At 46.0% G+C, this 18,387-nt stretch overlaps 1 protein-coding gene across 4 annotated transcripts in view; it reads right to left on the minus strand.

Annotated features, from left to right (window-relative positions):
• The window catches only part of LOC149349562 (uncharacterized), an 81,749-nt gene extending 66,284 nt beyond the window's left edge, over positions 1–15,465 (minus strand). For 3 of the 4 annotated variants that reach the window (XR_016290123.1, XR_016290124.1, XM_089578533.1), the window contains exon 1: positions 15,152–15,465. The gene's annotated coding sequence lies outside the window, so the exon portion shown is untranslated. Of the gene's footprint in view, positions 1–6,054; positions 6,074–15,151 lie in introns of all 4 variants that reach the window. The other variant, XM_089578534.1, reaches the window with a different exon arrangement.
• Between the last annotated feature and the right edge of the window lie 2,922 nt (positions 15,466–18,387).

Consider the following 18,387-nt stretch of genomic DNA (forward strand, 5'->3'; position numbering starts at 1 on the left):
GAGCGTTCTTAGAAACTTCTAATTATTGCCCTGTGCGGCCGATTTTGCTAATTTAAATCGGATTAACATCCGGCTCCCGCCTTTTTTTTTTTTTTTGAATTCCCAGCAGACGGTGGGAGGAGTCGACCAACGCATGGCGTGCCTTTCAGGCAGTCGCGTGGCGGCTTTGTTTTCGCTTTTATTTGTTTTTTAGGTTTCCGTGAATAAATAGATCTAGTCAGAGACTACATAACTGTAAATTAGGCTTACGGAAATAAAAATACGCGTGGACTCTTTGCTTTCGCCGATCACTACATATCACTCCGCCGATGGCAGAGCGGCAAGCCGCCACAGGACTGGGTGAAAGGTTGGTTGACTCCTCCGCCGTCTGCGGGGAATTTTAAAAAAAGGCGGGAGCTAGGAAGTTTAATCGGATTTAAATTAGAGAAATCAGCCGCACAGGGCAAATTCGAAGTTTCTAAGAACACTCGGAACGTGTAGATCGAGTTCCAGCGGTAAAAATATGAGTTCAGATTCCTCTTCAGTGCACCCTTAATGTTCACGACAGACCCACTCGAAGCTGCAGCTGGCAATCGTTTGGTAGCGATGCATTCTACGCAGTGAGATTCTCTCACGTGTGACATCGCGCGTCACGGAACCGCTGCATATTTTCTATGGCGATAGCGGCTTGCCCTACACTACTGGGAGTGCACACCCCACACCCTACTCTACACCGAGCGGCGAGAGACTTCGCGCGACAGTTACAGCGCTTTTCCTTTCCTCATAACCTTCTTGCAAAGCTAAGGATACTCCGAAGGAGACACTCTGATGATCAACTCCAGACGGGGTGCTTCTACAGTAGTTACCAAGCTCCCCAAGGAGATCGCAATGTAGTTTCCAAAGTGGTGCGACAGAGTTCTCATGGGAATCCAAAACCAGTTCCAAATGACGTTTCACAGAGCGTACCAAAGGAATGTCCATAGCTATCGCTGCAGAACATCCTAAGTGTAACGTGCGAGGTCACAATTATTCAATCAGATCAAATCAATCAAAATGAAATTTATTTTCCAGAAATTTAATTGGTCCCTTAACGTAACGATGTACAAGCGGCTTGACGAATGTCCAGGAAACCATTACATTGCATGGCTGCCGCAAACAACGAAATAACAGGATTTATAAACAATTTTGGTGCAGACATCGAGATTTTAATCTCCCCAGTTCTTTCTTGCTGTCGCTCCCCTCTATACTTCTCCTCACTATCCTCTCCCTTTCCCTTTCATTTCCGCCGGCTGCAGCTCGGGTGCTTAAGATATTAGATAGTAATTGCCGCGGCCGGCAACTCTGTTTTGCTTCACATTTTATTTTTTTATTTTAAAAATAAACCACTACCACCCACCAGATTTTAATCAAAACTTGCGTCAGTAGCACACAACAGATAGAAGCACACTAAAGGTTTATCAATAGTGAAACTAGCAGCAAGACACGAGTTTATAATGACGAATAATAATTGAAGTAATAACAAAGGGAAGGGTGCAGATTACATTTGCGCAAAATAAGTTCTCCGCTGCTCTGGACTAAAACCAGCAGTGCCTATTTTTTAATTTTTTTTATTTCTGTATTGTCAACCCCAACTGGGGTTTTTACAGGGGTGGGCTCAGTTGAAAAAATAAACAACTTCCAGATAAAACAATTATAGAACAGTAATACAGTAAAAAGGATGGTTCTAGTTAAAGCAAAGACAAGAACAAACAAATTCGAGGGCACCAGTTCTGCAATGCAAAGCATATATCACAAACGTTTTAACAAAATTTAGTCAGTTTTGTGGCAACAGACTCAGCTCGGCAAGCTCCAAAAATTTGAGGACTGTCGGCTGCAATACAACTGAAGCGTCAAGTACGTGTTACGCGTGTGAAGAAAAAAATATTTGTGAAGAAAAAATTAAAGGTTATGACTCAAGGACTGCAGTTTGTAATTAGTTCTAAACTGCGATATAGACCAAATACCAGTACATCGAGTGTTTACAACGGCAGCGCGATAGCCAGAATTCCAAGAAATTACTAATACCGGTCGAAGAAAAGCACGTTAATTGCAACAAACAAAATTCATAGATATTATCCACACGAATCATATTAGCGATGCTATTGCGAGATTAATTCTCGACATTGGTTCAAATTTTACGATGAGATGAGCAATTTTTCTTTGCAAGCCGAGAAGTTTGTTCATATTTGTTTTGGTTGTTGTCGCATACACAAGGGTGTCGTAATTAACGCGGGAAAGGAACATAGCTTAATGAATTTGTAGTTAAGTGCTTAGGGGAAGCAATGTGCAGCAGCACGAGGTTACACCATTAGCAGCAGAGTGATTTTTAGAGATATATTCCATATGGGCGTCCATTAAAGGTGGGAAGATATGTATATTTTGAGAATCTTATGTTCATTAACTATTTCTTTGTGCTGGTCTTGAAATATGAGAGATAAGTATCATTTAGAGAATCTTATGTTGATTAACTATTTCTCTGTGCTGGTCTTGAAAAATGAGTGAGTACTGCGGAGGAACTACTTTCTCCTTATCGCGAAAGGTTATAGCTTTGTATTTAATTGGATTTACGTTGATTTGATTTACTCTGACCATGCTTGCAGTTTAGTAAGGATATCATTGCACCTTAATGCTAGTTGGCTGATATTATTCTCAGAAGTGAGGTACTATGGCCAGCGTAGTTAACGATTTTAACTGAAGCGTCAATGTTGACAATATCGTTGATAGCAGTGGTAAATAAAAAGGAGCCGCAAATGCTTTCTTGAGGTATACCACATATGTTTGGTAAGAAAGATAACATTTGTTTATTAATACATATAAAACTAGTGCTTATTTTCAAAATAAGGTTAGAGTAAAGCTAAAACTGTCCCACTAATTCCACATGATGAAAGTTTATTAATGAGAGCATGGTGATCGAGTTTATTAATGACACAGCTTTATAACACCGCTGTCAATGAGGACGGTTCCAGAGTAGAGAGCAAGTTTAAAATATGATCATGTTTAAATGTGATTATGAGAGTATGTTTAAAATGTGAGTATGCTTAAAATACACGGCAGTCAGGAAAAGCTTGCCAGAATGCCACCCGATACTGTCGCTATCAGTGCCGCCTTTAAAGCTTGCAAAGGGATAAAAATTTCAAATTTGGTTTCTTAGCACCTTTCGCACGGCGCGGTGCTTTGAACGAGAGGGCCGATTGTGCCGGTGGTAGAAACTGCGCAGACAACAGTGAGCGTATTGAAGAGCGCGCGCAGGGGTCAGGCCCACTTCCCCGCGGGGACGAGAGACACGAAGATGAAAGCAAACTGAGCCCGACCCACGATCTGTGCGGTCTTGCGCCGGTACCCGAAAACAAACAGCCCCATGGGGTCAGCAGCGCCTCTCCTCTTCGGCGCCAGTAAATTTCTCGCGAGCGAGACAGTCCGACTGGACGCGAGTGTTTATATACAAGTGGTCGGAGGACGTTGCGCGGCCCGCACTCGCCGGGCTCCGACAGGGCCGGTCGTCTGTTCGCGCTCGAACTGGCTTGCCTCATTTCTTCCTACGTTCTTTGCTTTCTTCCGCGGCGTCCGGACACTCTTTATCCCCTCTCGTTTTGTCGAGGAAAGAGGCGGCCGGCGGAATTCGCAATTTACTGCCCTGGACGTATACAGCGGCTGTTCAGCCTGTCACTGATGAGCGACGAGAAAGTTTGGCTTGCGACTCGCATGTACACAGACATCACTTTCTGCGGCACCCCCCTCCCGTGACGGTGACCAGTGCCCTCTTGCCACGTCAACTTTTCGCGCACGACTGCAACGTACGGGAGCACTAACCGAGCCAGTAAACGAACCGTGCGTTCTTTGGATATGTGAGAAAAATTTGCTCTTAAAGCCCGGACGTTGCACGGGCAGAGCGTCTATCATTTCTAGCAACGCTCCAAACACAGCTACTACGAAATACGCCAAAATCTTCTTATCGCCGAAAACAGGCTATAAACGTTTGCTTATACACAGCGATTATTGCTGTGTGTCAACAGTTATTCGATAGGGCCTTCATATGCGATGTTTCTTTATACTTTTACAAATTGCTAGTAACTACTAAGTGCGACAAAATGGGCCGAGTTAGCTCATATCACTGTAAAATTAACGAAAAGTTCATTTCCCTTAGTGTAACTCGGCTTCTTTTTCGATGCAGGCTGTTTCAGCTAAGTAATGCTAAGCTTCAAAAAAAAATTGCAACGCGCTACGAATATTCGACTAGTGCCGGGTTGTCAGAAACCGCCCTGAAATGCTCAGTATATTTTTAAACGCGCCTGGTTTTCTAATTGCCAAATATAAGTTCGCTAACTTTTGTTAACACTATAGCTCAAAATATTCAGTGTAAATGTTGTTAAACATGTTGAGAAATGTTCACTTCAGTTGTTTTCTTCAAATTAAATTTAGCGGGGTTCGTTTTCTTTTAGAAGTGACATGAAGCCCACGAGATTTAAAAATTGCTGCACGACCATGCGCCCTTCCTGGCTTGCGTGTCTTCTTCATTTGTCCGTTTTCCATAGCGCTGTAGCAATCTGTAGAAGAAAAGACGGCGTGGTTTCCTACCCTACGCTGACACCACTTCCGGTAAGCTCTCCAGTCTGAATATCTTCATGACTCAGGACGAATAGGGATCACTGGCGTTGCCTCCTTCACACAAATAGCAGCCTTATATCACACGGACCTGCTCTCTATGTTTGCCACATAGTCGAGCAACACAACCTGATTCAAATCTCGCGGCTTCAAACCTCCTCCGCTCGGCACCGCATCGTGCAAAGCATCGGTGTCACTTGATTATCACAATGTACCCGCTGTAGCACCTCCGCATTCTTGGCACATTATTCAGTGCTGCTATAGAAAGCTGTCTCCAGGTGTAACATCGCGAAGCTAAAACGCCTGATCAAGTGACAACTCGTTTTTGTAAATAGTGTACAGAGCTCTCCCCTGTCCTTTCTTGCTATCGCTTCCCTCTATAATCTCCTCACTATCCTCTCCCTTTCATTTCCGCCGGCTGCAGCTCGGGTGCTTAAGATGTTAGATAGCAGTTGCCGCGGCCGGCAACTCTCTTTTGCTTCACCTTTTTTATTTTTACTTTTAAAAATAAATCACTACCACCACCACCAAGTGACAACTCGTAAAGCTCACGGGCCTTAAGTTAAAAAAAAAAGAAATTACACTTAAGCTACTTTGACGAAGACAACTGAAAGTAATTTTCTCAGAGTGGTCTACAATTTTTATGTTAAATATTGTGAGCTAAAGTTAACGGCAAAACTTAGCTAATTTGTCTTTGTTAATTACCAAATCAGGATGATTTGAAAAATATGCTGAGCGGGTAAGGACGACCGCCTATATCTCTGCATTAGTTAAATCATCGTAGAACGCGTTGGCGTTTTTTACAGCTCGGAACTACTTAGCTATAACAGCCTGTACAAACGAAAACTTTTTTATATATGATACTGCAAGCGCCACTGATGTTTCTTCTTCCCAAGTCGCTCTTTCTTAAGGGTCTGCTATGCTCACTAGACGGCGCTGCGGTGAAATGAATCCCAATTGGCTGGTTCAAGACGTCGTTAGGACGCAAATTCATCGCGTCCGTTTACGTCACGGCAACATTGCGGCATAATGTGAGCTCACTGCTCCGTAGCGCAACCAGTATATGCGAACATCGAAAGCATCTCGAAGCGACCACCGGACCGTTGCCAAGCCTTGAGAATGTTGTGGCGGATGGCGGGTTTCTTATCAGGGTGACCTGCCATGGCTTGTCATTCCTCGCAATCAGAAACACGCAGAAATGGCGAGAAGCAAACGCCGCATTCTGCCCTCGTCTCGCTCTTTCGAACGCTCGCTTTGCTGCCACCGTGCAAGGAAGCAGCATATCGCTTCACAACGGCATCGACAGCAAGCGGGACTGGGTTTAAAGTAAGTGCACATGCACCGCTATTCACCGGAAAGAAAACACCTGTTTGGCAGAGGTTGCGCTGTAGACGTCACAGAAGCGGAGAGTGTCAAAGGCCGTGCTGCGCTCACCAGCCGCGATTTCCGCCACCTGTAGGGATATAATAATAATAAACCTCGCTTCGCAGAACCGACTAACGTCAGTATTGAACTGACGAGCAGTCAGCCAGCGAAGAAAGATTTCGTGATAGGGGGTACTCCTAGCCCGAGCCAAGAATAAAGAGCGAGACAGCAGGCACGTAGACGCTGACACCGCGTGGGCCGACTTGGGTGGCAGACAAAAACACGGCCTTGCATCGTTTTTGTTTGCAAATCCAAAAATTCCTGCAAGGCAAGCAGCACGCGTTGCTTTTGTCGAGCTTATTTTAACGAGCTAAATGTAGCGCTCTCTGTAGTGGGCCTGCTCAGACGTCTAGCGATTGCCACCGAGCGCTCCTTATAACAGGCTGGTCGCAGAGATAGCTCGCTGATGTTCTTGGCAAACCACTCATCCAGACAGCCCTGCGAGGCAACCGGTCGCTCTATTATGCTCCTGTTGTGCAACGAGAAAGAGCAACAACCTCGGCGATATGCCACGTTAGCGTCGGGGCTGTTAGCGAAGCAGCCACCGGTGAATGCGCACCCCGTTTAGCGCGGCTCGCGCCACTTGGCTTTCGCTGCTCACTTCGCTTGCTTGAGGAAACGCATTTGTCTCACTGGTTTAACGAACTCATTTCGAAAGAAAACGGGCGGTCTTTCTAGATTTCCTTTCTACCTTACTTTCAACGAAATGCTCAGGGTTGAACGTGTTGTGAAAATCTTCGAAATGCAAGAAGAGCTTAGCACGTGTGCTGCATCTACTCAGCTGTCGGCAACCAGTTTCTGCAGTCTTGCCAGATTAACAAATGCAAGCGACGTGTACCTACTTCCAGGAACGGAAGCCTTGTTGCGGAGGCGTTTCGTTAAGAGTTCGTCTTAAAAACAGGGCATGCGTGGTACTCGCATGATTTCATTGCGATCAATACAACGGAAGAAGACTTGTTGAAATGTCTCGGCACGCCATTTATCGAACTAATAGTCCAAAGTGCGCCAATTGCTTTGTAACTGGCGACTGTCTGTGATCAAAACTGTCTAGCCCACACTGATGCAGTCGTCTGCTTTCTCGTATCCAAGTAAAAAAAAAGTCTGCTGGATGGAATGGATGCTTTCATTTTGGCCAGTATCAAGCATGAAACCAGAACTGGGACGCCGAAGAGCGCGAGCGACTAGGCTGCCAGAAAAGGCGTCCCTAGTTGACGAGTCCACGGGCTGTTCCCGGCTATCCCGGCGATCCAGACTCGGCCGACAAGCCGAAATGACCGAGGTCAATATGGCAGCTAAGGTGGTAGTATAGCGGTCAAATAGCGACGATCCCACGGCGCAGCCGCCGATTCGACGGCTATACTGGGCGTCCAAGCTAAATGTAATCAAGTTTTAAAAGACGAAGTCTTCTAGGCGAATAAAGCAAACTAACTGCTGTTGAGACATGTGTAGCCTAGTCTGCAGCATTTTACTCGTGCAGCAACGTTGCCTAATTAATTAGAATGACCTAACTTTTTAAATATTGTCTTCGTGAATAAAGTGTCCTATCAAAACTACTAGATCATCTTGAAAAGCACACGGCTGAAATACTTGCAACAAGGAACAATCTACGTAACTTTTTTTAACCGACTCTAACAGGAATCGCGCGAAATTCAAGAACTACCATTCTACAGCGCCTCAAGACACGCTGTCAGAGGAAAAATAGAGTAATCTCCGGCAGCGCTGTCTCCACCAGGGCTTTGTGTTTCCATTGGGCGCAGGATATTTCCATCTGAGATCACATGTGTGCACTCAAGTAGACCCGCTGTCAAGTGGTAGATATTGAATCTCAAGCTCTTTCTTTTACGGCCGGTAAAAAAGCAACCAAAGCGCCATCTTGCTGCAAACATTTCCGCCGGCTGTTTTTCAAAAGATCTACATGTTTCGAATTGACACTTTTTCCCGAAGCCAATATTCAATAATTGAGCCAGTCTGTCCTAACTATTCATAAAATTTCTAGAACGAAAAAATATACTGCAGATAAAGCTACACGACTCTGAACAGCACTGAATGACTAAGTTGGTTCCGCTTGCCTAGGACACTCCGTCTATTTGAAAAAACTTGTTTACATTAATATTTCTGCGACATCTAGCATCATCATCTTCATCTTAATCAGCATGACTACGTCCACTGTAGGGTAAAGGCCTCTTCCATGCCTCTCCAATAAAACTTGTCCTTTGCCAGTTGCGGCCACCCTATCCACGCAAACTTCTTGATCTCATCCGCCCAACTAGCATGCTACACTTGCCTTCTCTTGGAATCCACTCCATTACCCTTAGGGACCAGCGGTTGTCTTGCCTTCGCATTACATTCCCTGCCCAAGCCCATTTCTTCCTCTTGATTCTGACTAGGTTTCCATTAACCCGTTTTTGTTCCCTCACCCCCTGCGCCCGCTTCGGATCTCTTAACGTTACAGCGATCATTTTTCCTTCCATAGCTGGTTGCGTTGTCCTTAACTTAAGCTGAACCCTCTTCGTTAGCCTCCACGTTTTGTGCCCCATAGGTGAATGCCGGTAAGATACAGCTGTTGTATATTTGGCTCTTGAGGGGTATTGGTAAACTGCCATTCATTATCTAAGAGAACCTGCCATATGCGCTCCACCCCGTTCATATTCTACTTATTTCCCTTTCATGATCCGGATCAGCTGTCACTACCTGCCCTGAGTAGACATATTCTCTTACTACTTCCAACACCTCGCTGCCAATTGCGAACTGCTGTTCCCTTGCTAGACTGTTGAACATTACTTTGGTTTTCTGCATGTTAATTTTTAGACCCATCGTTCTGCTCTGCATGTCTAACTCATTGACCATGCTTTTCAATTCATATCCCGAGTGACTTAGCTAGGCAATGTCACCAGCGAATCGCAGGTTACTTAGGTACTCTCCATTGACTCTTATCCCCAACTGTTCCCAATCCAGGCCTCGGAATACCTCCTGTAAACAGGCGGTGAAAAGCATTGGCGAGATCGTGTCTCCCTGCCTGACACCTTACCTTAGTGGAATTTTAATGCTGACTTCATAGAGGACTATGGTAGCTGTGCACTCGTTAGATATCTTCCAATATCTGCGCATAAAACTCTTCTAAACCCAGATTGCGCAATGCCTGCATGACACCTGAGGTTTCCACTGAGTCAAATGCTTTCTCGTAATCAATGAAGGCTATATAGCATCTGGTATACTTGTGTCCTTTTCCCACACAATTTTTGCAATCGCCCCTCTGTTCACAGCACGCAGTGAAATCGCTTCCTTAGCATTCTAAACATAACTTTAGATTCACTTAGTAAAGGCTGCAGTGTTTTCAGATTACAATAGTTCGCAAAAATCTGCCAGTTGCATAGTTAGTAAGAGCAATTAAATGCGAGTCAATTAGAGTTTTTTGTGGGGTCCTAAGCCATGGTGAGAGTAATCTCGGTGAAAATTTTCGAGTCTTTCACATTCAATCCCATAAGCATTTTGAAAGGCTGAGCTGAAACAGCCCGTGCATTCGTAGATTTTTATCGAGACATTAGTGGGTGCTCAGAAACTGCACTCCTTAAGCATTTTAACCTGCCGCTTTCTCCGAAAAGCAGTTAGTGCGCTGTGAAGTTCAACCTGAATATTGCAATTAAGAACATTTTAAAGGACGAAACTGCAACTAAGAGTTTAAACTTAAGAACCCTTTGAGAAAGGTGGATATCTCTCACTGTGACTTTACCGCATGATATCGAAGAAAATCGGGAAACCCCATTTAGCCCCCGTTTTTATAGACTAAGTTTTTTTTAAATATCCGCTTGCATCCACGAATCAAGACTGCAAAAAACTTACAGTCTATAAAAACGGGGGCTAAATGGGGTTTCCCGATTTTCCTCGATAGCATGCGGTAAAGTCACAGTGAGAGATATCCACCTTTCTCAAAGGGTTCTTAAGTTTAAATTCTTAGTTGCAGTTTCGTCCTTTAAAATGTTCTTAATTGCAATATCCAGGTTGAACTTCACAGCGCACTAACTGCTTTTCGGAGAAAGCGGCAGGTTAAAATGCTTAAGGAGTGCAGTTTCTGAGCACCCTCTAATGTCTCGATAAAAATCTACGAATGCACGGGCTGTTTCAGCTCAGCCTTTCAAAATGCTTATGGGATTGAATGTGAAAGACTCGAAAATTTTCACCGAGATTACTCTCACCATGGCTTAGGACCCCACAAAAAACTCTAATTGACTCGCATTTAATTGCTCTTACTAACTATGCAACTGGCAGATTTTTGCGAACTATTGTAATCTGAAAACACTGCAGCCTTTACTAAGTGAATCTAAAGTTATGTTTAGAATGCTAAGGAAGCGATTTCACTGCGTGCTGTGAACAGAGGGGCGATTGCAAAAATTGTGTGGGAAAAGGACACAAGTATACCAGATGCTATATAGCCTTCATTGATTACGAGAAAGCATTTGACTCAGTGCAAACCTCAGCTGTCATGCAGGCATTGCGCAATCTGGGTTTAGAAGGCGCAGATATTGGAAGATATCTATAACGAGTGCACAGCTACCATAGTCCTGCGTGCGTGCGTGCGTGCGCGTGCATGCGTGCATGTGTGTGTGCGTGCGTGCGTGTGTGTGTGCGTGTGTGTGTGTGTGTGTGCGTGTGCGTGTGTGTGTGTGCGTGCGTGCGTGCGTGCGTGCGTGCGTGCGTGCGTGATGGAAAAGAGCTGCAGCCCGTGTTGCACAGCTGATGTCCTCATATTTGCAAGGTGTTTTCCAACTTGCAAGGCTCGTTATGCGGCTTCGTCGAGGCCTAAACATAAAGTGCATGTCGCTGGTGTGGGTCTCGATAGAAGTCCGCCCTTTCCACTCTCTACGCCAGCGGTAAACAAACAGCCCCTCGTGACGTCCCAGCTAATCCAGTTGACCTTGTTTCCGGCCTATTAGCGAAGGCCATGGAAACACTGAGCGCTCGAGCAAATGCCCCAACTCGCCCTGAAAACAAAACTACGAAATAATACCGTGGCACGGCATCGGATTACCCGAGTCTCTTTCTGGATGATGTCAGCTCTCTTCAGGCCCAGCCGCTGCCGTCCGGGCCACAAGCTTGCAAGGGCGCCTCATTTGTCCCGGACCGCGGCACCCTTGACAGCAGGCACGAGTGGTGCATGCTTGCCCGCGCTCAGCTAAGCCTCGTCGACTGTGCCAAAGCCAGCGCCATTTTCGCGAAGTTGTGCACCGCGTCGTTCCGCTTCCAGTGTTGCGCGCGCCCACCGCTTGCGGCGCCACAAGCCGATCTGGCTGCCAACGTGAATGTTTAACGAGCCTACGTGGCGACAGTTGGGCGTCGTGTGCGACCACCGTGCGCGAAAAGATTTGCGGCGAAGGAGAGCGGCACGCGCGCTTCCGCATCCTGGTGTGGGGTTCTCGTTAATTGATTATTCACGAGCACCCGCAGCTCCGACAGAACCTACCGCAAAGTGCGGGGCGCAAAAGGAGCGCCCCTCCCGCATGCTCGAACACGCCGAACAGCGGCGGGCGTCGCACCAACCGGAGCGACAGTCTCTCGATGCGAGTTCACCTGAGATGACCGTGCGTGGGATTGAGTGGCTTCAGCTGCGAACATATGACAAAGTTTTAGAGGGTGCTGTCTTGGAGGGGCCGCGACATCAGGATTGGGCACTTATAGGAATTATTTTCACTCCATTTTATTCATTGTTATCAGCCGCCGCACCGATTGGCTGACCGCGATGACATCAAAGGCGTCGCGGCGCCCCTGTCAATGGTGGAGAATGAAAAGAGATAGAATTGGAATCCCCGTCCTGATAAGTAAATGCATGTCGCCGGCTCATGTATCAAAGGTGAGACAATAATTAAGACAGAAGGATATGTATCCAGAAATAATCTTTGCGCTTGGCCCCGCCGCGGTGGCTCAGTGGTTACGGCGCTCGGCTGCTGACCCGAAAGACGCGGGTTCGATCCCGGCTGCGGCGGCTGAATTTCGGTGAAGGCGAAATTCTAGAGGCCCGTGTGCTGTGCGATGTCAGTGCACGTTAAAGAACCCCAGGTGGTCGAAATTTCCGGAGCCCTTCACTACGGCGTCTCTCATAGCCTCAGTCGCTTTGGGACGTTAAACCCCAACAAACCAAACTAATCTTTGCGCCATAAGGGCCTGCGCTGTCTTGCCATAGGCAGGACTTAGGTATACTGTGAAGTTTAATTTTCTACTGTGACGGGATAATATAAAGGATTCATTACAATTGTATTTAATTTGCTTTCCTATCGCCATTCGGCAGTGGCTTTAATAACGCCACACTTCCGGTACCGTCGTGATCGGCTAGTGGGAGCGGTGGGCGAAAGGAATGAAGTTTGAATCACAGGAAGAATTGTTGTGTTTAGCCGGCCTTGTTAAGAGAACCTTTCTATCTTAAATTTCTGGAGATTAAAAATGATTTCGAAATCATCAAGCCGTTGCCTGTAGGTGTGAAAGACGCCAGGAGTCAGTTCCGCCAAATAAAGCGCAAAAAAGAGGCAACTTTCTAAGCGAAACTGAGAATAGTTGTAATTTGAAAATCTACTGTGCGTGGCACTTGTTCACACGTCGCTGTACAATACAATGTACAATACATCACTGTACAATGTGCCATGTAAAATACTCACTGTGCAATATCATGGCACATCGCTAAACCAGACGGATGAAGACAAAGTTGCATATAGAGAAAATAGTTAGCTGACAGCACAGGCACGTACCCTACAACGTCCCTCAACCCATTTATAAGGGCTGGTGTAATACCGGGTGTTTTTTTTTTGTTAGAAGGTCCAGAATTTAAAAAAAAAATGGCTGAGGCTTAACTTGGTTAAGCCTGGAGAATGCGAAGCATCATCGTGTCGCGTGATTTGGAGGCGCACAACCACAGCGACGGCGCGAGGTGGGCCCCCGTTTCTCCACTGCCGTGACGTCATCGTGTCACGTGGTGTGACGTCATGTATCACGTGATTTGGAGGCGCACAACCACAGCGACGGCGCGAGGTGGGCCCCCGTTTCTCCACTGCCGTGACGTCATCGTGTCACGTGGTGTGGCATCATCGTGTCACGCGATTTGGAGGCGCACAACCACAGCGACGGCGCGAGATGGGCCCCCGTTTCTCCACTGTCGTGACGTCATCGTGTCACGTGGTGTGACGTCATGTATCACGTGATTTGGAGGCGCATAACCACGGTGAAGGGCTGAAGTGGTAGCTAAAGTAGTATGCTTCGCATAAAAGGTAAATTTCTTTAGACTTATTTTAGCACTGGGGCTATACTGGAGGCTACGGCGGGCGCCAGGAAAGAGGAAAACTGCTTTAATTAGTTTGCTGATTGACTAAATATGTTAATAAACTTTTCTAATTTTTATTTTAGGGGGTATTTTGTATTCGCATAATTGGAGATCGTCCTCCAAACAGTCCAACCGAGAAAAAACAATTTTAATAAACAATTTTTCAAGCACGTTACGAGGCGCGAAAAAGTCACCATGGTAGGCATCTTCACACCGTAACTAAGCGGCGCTGAGCACCTCTGACGTAGTTCGCTCCGCCCTCCGCTTTCGTCACGCGTCCTGGACGGGCGGCCTGCGCTATCGCGGCTTATCTCGCTTCACTCCGCGGCCTCACGGAATGCCGCCTTGGAACAAAAACGCACTGGCACAAAGCGCAGGGCGGAGCGGACTACGTCACAGGCGCTCACAGACGCTGTGTTACAGTGTGAAGCTGCCTACCAGGGTGACTTTTTCTCGCTTCGTAACGCGCGCAAAAAATTTTTTCATGAATTTTTTTTTCTTGGCTGTACTGTTGGAAGACCATCTCCAATTCTGCTAATACAACATATCCCCTAAAATAAAAATTATAAAAGTTAATGAACGTATTCAGTTAATCAGCGAACTAATTAAAGCAGTTTTCCTCCTACCTGGCCTCCGCCGTAGCCCTCAGTATAGCCCCAGGGTTAAAATAAATCTAAAGGAATTTACCATTCTTTAAAAATTTTGGACCTTCTAAAAAACACCCGGTATAATGGATCTATTCAAAATTCTCTTGCTGCTTTTTTATCCGTCTGTAATTGCATCAAGCAATGTGACACCACCGCTATCATTGGGATCGAGCAGTCAGCACAGCGTCCAAGAATTAAATACAATCAAATTGAAAATAATTGTTACATTAGACTGGCCTCGATCATAGTGTTCCTTTGTACATTCCAGCCTCTTTTTTTTTCGCATTCACAATAAGCTCAATAGTTGCGTAAGAACTAGACAGACCACACGGAAATGCGAAAATAGCGATTCGACGAAGCGGCGGTAAAATAGGGAATCACGGGAGCGAATACGGTGGGAGCAGAAGAGAGACAGGAAGTGCTCGAATTGCAGCTAGGGTAGCGGAAACTCGCCGCCATCTTGACTCGAGGTACTAGAAAATGGCGGGAACCTAGGCCTAGAATTCGTTGTAGGGCGGTGCCCGGCGTGTAATGTGAAGTGTTACTGATGTAATACTAGATCCACCTGTGCTGTCAATAATTCTACAGAACAGAACAGGTTTCTCTTCGAAAATTGTGAATTGCAGATTGCTTCGTTCTGACATTAGTGTTTTCGGCCCTTCACGTCTTCCTTGCGTAACTAATTTCCCTACAGACTGTCAGGTGAGCCTTTAATGCAAAAGGATTTGCCGGGCTAGTTGGTTCATTCCTGAATTAAAGAGTTAACTGCGCGAAAGGGTTAGGACACCCGGGAGACACATTCACGACACTTAGAAGCGCAGACTGACAAAAAGTTGTCAGTCTGCGCTTCTAAGTGTTGTGATTGTGTCTCCCGATGTCCTAGCCCTTCGGCGCAGTTAACTCTTTAATCCTTTAATGCACAATTGAGGAATGAACATTTTAATCTTAAAAGCCTAATCATGGCTACCTGTGGCAACGTTACTGTGACTTAGGCCTAACGGCGATGTCTAAAGGGCCGCTACCGGCAGCAATGTTGTTCATAGATTGAAAACGTTTTTACTACTCTTTAATATTAATTAGCCGTTAACTCCGCGATTAATACCACTGATCATGCATGCAATGCAAGTAATTGCGCCTTGCGCAGAAGTCATATTACCGTATGGCGTCCACCCACGTAGTCGCCGTCCGCAGGTCGACCCCAGACGTCGAGGCCCGTCTGCCCAGGAGGGTGGCCGAAAGCTGTCTGATTCGTCAGCGGCGGGAGTATGCTGTCGCTGCGCAGGCGTCGACTAGACAGCCGATCCCCGGGCATGCGCACTGCCCGCACCGCCGCCACGGCGTGCACCCTTTCTTTGTCGCTTGCTTGTCTCTGCCTTCCGGGACTCGGGTTCCTTGCCGGTGGGTGCTCGCATGTCGCCCTCCGCGTCCGTCTTTGTGCGCGCCGTGGGAAACCATTGTGTCCCATGGGCAACGCGAGGATCCTGCGCACCGGAGGTGGCGGCGCGGTCTCATTTCAGCCACGGCTGGCGCAGGCCTAGTGCACGTGCAGCCGCGCTGTGCGGCAGCACACACAAACGATGCCGCCAGAATACGAACCCAAGACGTCCCGATTGACGTCAGAACATGGCAGTCGCTCTTCTACCTTGGTCGATTGCACAAACATCACGTGCGCCCTAAGAATGGGCGTTGGCGACAGTTTGAGTTCAGCGGCCATAGTTGGTGCGAGATCTTACTCCAACGTTTCGCCGCAGTGTCTTTTCAAAGCGCGTTGCAGATTGCCCATATTTGAAAGCAAAATATTTTCTTCGAATAATAAATGACACGGTAAAATCAGTCAACTGAAGGATTCCCCTTTTCCTCCCTTCCACCAAGTCTTAAATAGATTGCAAATATAATGTCCGTCCTGATGTCAGGAATCTGCCAAGAATTCCGGTCATTAATTCTACTTACTACTCCCGTGCCCAATACAGACAAGACTATCGAAAGAATTAGAAAGTTAAACTCCGCAGAAATGGAATCAATAAAAATTATGGACGTTGAAATAGGGAGAAAACGCCAGGAGAAATAACTTAAAGCATGTTCCGGAAATATGCCTTCACATCTGAATACAGGGAAATTATAATTACAGAACAGTACGTGCACTTCATGTAATTTTTTAAATTTATGTGGTTTTTAAATTTTTGCAAACGTGGCGTACATGAAGTTTTTTTATTTTAACTGTGGCTTTATCTTAAAAAACAGATAAAGTATAAGTCCAAACATTTAATGCTGCGTTCCGCAGAAACTGATCTAGAATGAACGATGTAAAATTCGCTGACATGCCTTTTCCGGATAAGGAAGTATGATTAGAGGGTTTTAGTATAGCGTCACCCTATCGCTTTGGGTCATCGGGGAGTAGCGGGATGCTACTGCGCATGCGCAGAACGCTATCGGGCCTTGGGTGTTTGGGTGAGCGGGCGACGCTAACGCTAAATCGGCGAAATAGCGTGCGCCCCAAAGCCGCTTTACGTTGGGTCTACATGGCGGCGCCCGTCGAAGCGGGGCTTCTCGCTTCATCACCCATTCGTCGTTGGCGCTGCTCTGTGGCTGACGCTCACATCAAACTAAAGGCGCACGAGGCTTTCGCTTTGGCTGAACTTGCCTGAACAACAAAATTTTAGCGATAAAACACGCCTAATTTTCAGATTGCTTCCGTGTTTACAGAGCTGCTAGGCTTAGCGAGTACTCGACGACTGACGTCAGAAAGCGCGGGAGGTTTGAACTACTAATCTCCACAAACAGGTTTGCAATTTTTTACCAGACCTTCACGCGCGTGCGACCTGTATATATTTATATTTATCATGTGTATATGTAAATATATTTATTTTCAGTGTACCCCTCCCCCTGTCCTTTCTACTATCCCCTCCCCTCTTTCTTTTCACTTCTACACACTGCCTGCTATCCTTTATTTCCGCTGCCCCAGCTCAGGTGCTTCCAGCAGCGATAGCAGATGCAGGGGTAGAAAAAATTCTTCTACCTTCCATATTCAATGCAAAATATTAAAAAAAACCATTACTGAAAGCTTCTCTTTCCCGCCGTCATGACGCTGCCTTCAAGCAACGCAAAGCGACCATCCGCGACCCTATTCTATAGACAGAAAACGTGAACCCGTTCCCCTAACGCTAAGCGCATGCGGATAGGGTCACCCTATTCGCCACGACGCTATTCTAAAACTCTCTATTATCTATTCTGCCGGCAGCCGAGAGAATTTACCAACTGAAATTTATTTATTCCCTCGAATACTTCAGAACTTGCCTCTTGTTCGCTGCTTTGGGTGACCTGAAGAGCAATTTCTCTTTGCACGGTTCTGCTTCTCAACGAAATTCTTAATAGTCTAATATATTTTGTTTCCTCTCCTGATTGGAGCCCCTAGCCCCGCACGTGTGCTCAAGTACCCTTTCGGAGCTTCGGACTACTTCGAAAGCAATGAACTAATGCACAATTTGGTTTTGAACTTATGATTAACTTTAAATATATTACAATGAGGTTCCTGTAAATTTTATAGCGTTTTTGCAAAATTTGCAGAGTGCGCCCAGCTATTCTTAGCAATTTCAGAAAGATTATCTTTTTCTACAATTTGTCGCACTTGGCATGCAGGAAGGTTTCTTTATCTAATGGAAGAAATAAAAACATTAACTCACGTTGCATGGTATTGCTGAAAGACGCAGCACCTTTAATGAGACCTTTCTGCAAGGCTAAACCTACTCGTACCTATAAAGAAACCCATTTTTTGCAAAGTGTTTCGAGTAGTTTTTTTTTATGTGGGGCAGTTAATAGTAATTTAATAACAGACGTAACATACCCCCCCCCCCCCCCCCGCTTCCCTCTCTAATAGGCGCCATATTTTAGCGCATCGCTAAGCTTCACTTTGAAGCTTGTTCTACGTATTGGGCTACTTACATTTCTTCCGCGCAATACCGAGGACAACGCGCATGCGTGAAGTTTTAATGCGATGAAGCGCTTAAACATTCCCTCTATAGATTTTCAAGCGTCTTCCAGTATTTTCCGAAGTTGGCAGCAACAGCAGTGCCTGCAAGTGCAGGAGTCCACCGCTCGAGATCAAGTTTTTGAGCTTCGATATGATTGATCAGGCATGTAACACAATATAACTTGGTAAATCGAAAATACTGATCATCCATTCTTAGCGTGATCTAATTTGAAATGATCTAACTTGTGCAATAAGGCACAATTTACATGTCCAGAAAACTCTGTACACTGTATTGTAAGATCATCACATAGTGCTAGCTAGTGGCGATCAGCGGTGAGGTCAGGAACATTTATTGGTTGAGCCATCAGCATCGTAGCTCAAAGCAAGTCTTTAAACAATGTCTAGATGCACTAAATGGTACAATG

The sequence above is a fragment of the Amblyomma mixtum genome, chromosome 3, assembly GCF_055824585.1.
Source record: "Amblyomma mixtum isolate Tamu chromosome 3, ASM5582458v1, whole genome shotgun sequence".
In the NCBI taxonomy this organism is placed as follows: Eukaryota; Metazoa; Arthropoda; class Arachnida; order Ixodida; family Ixodidae; genus Amblyomma; species Amblyomma mixtum.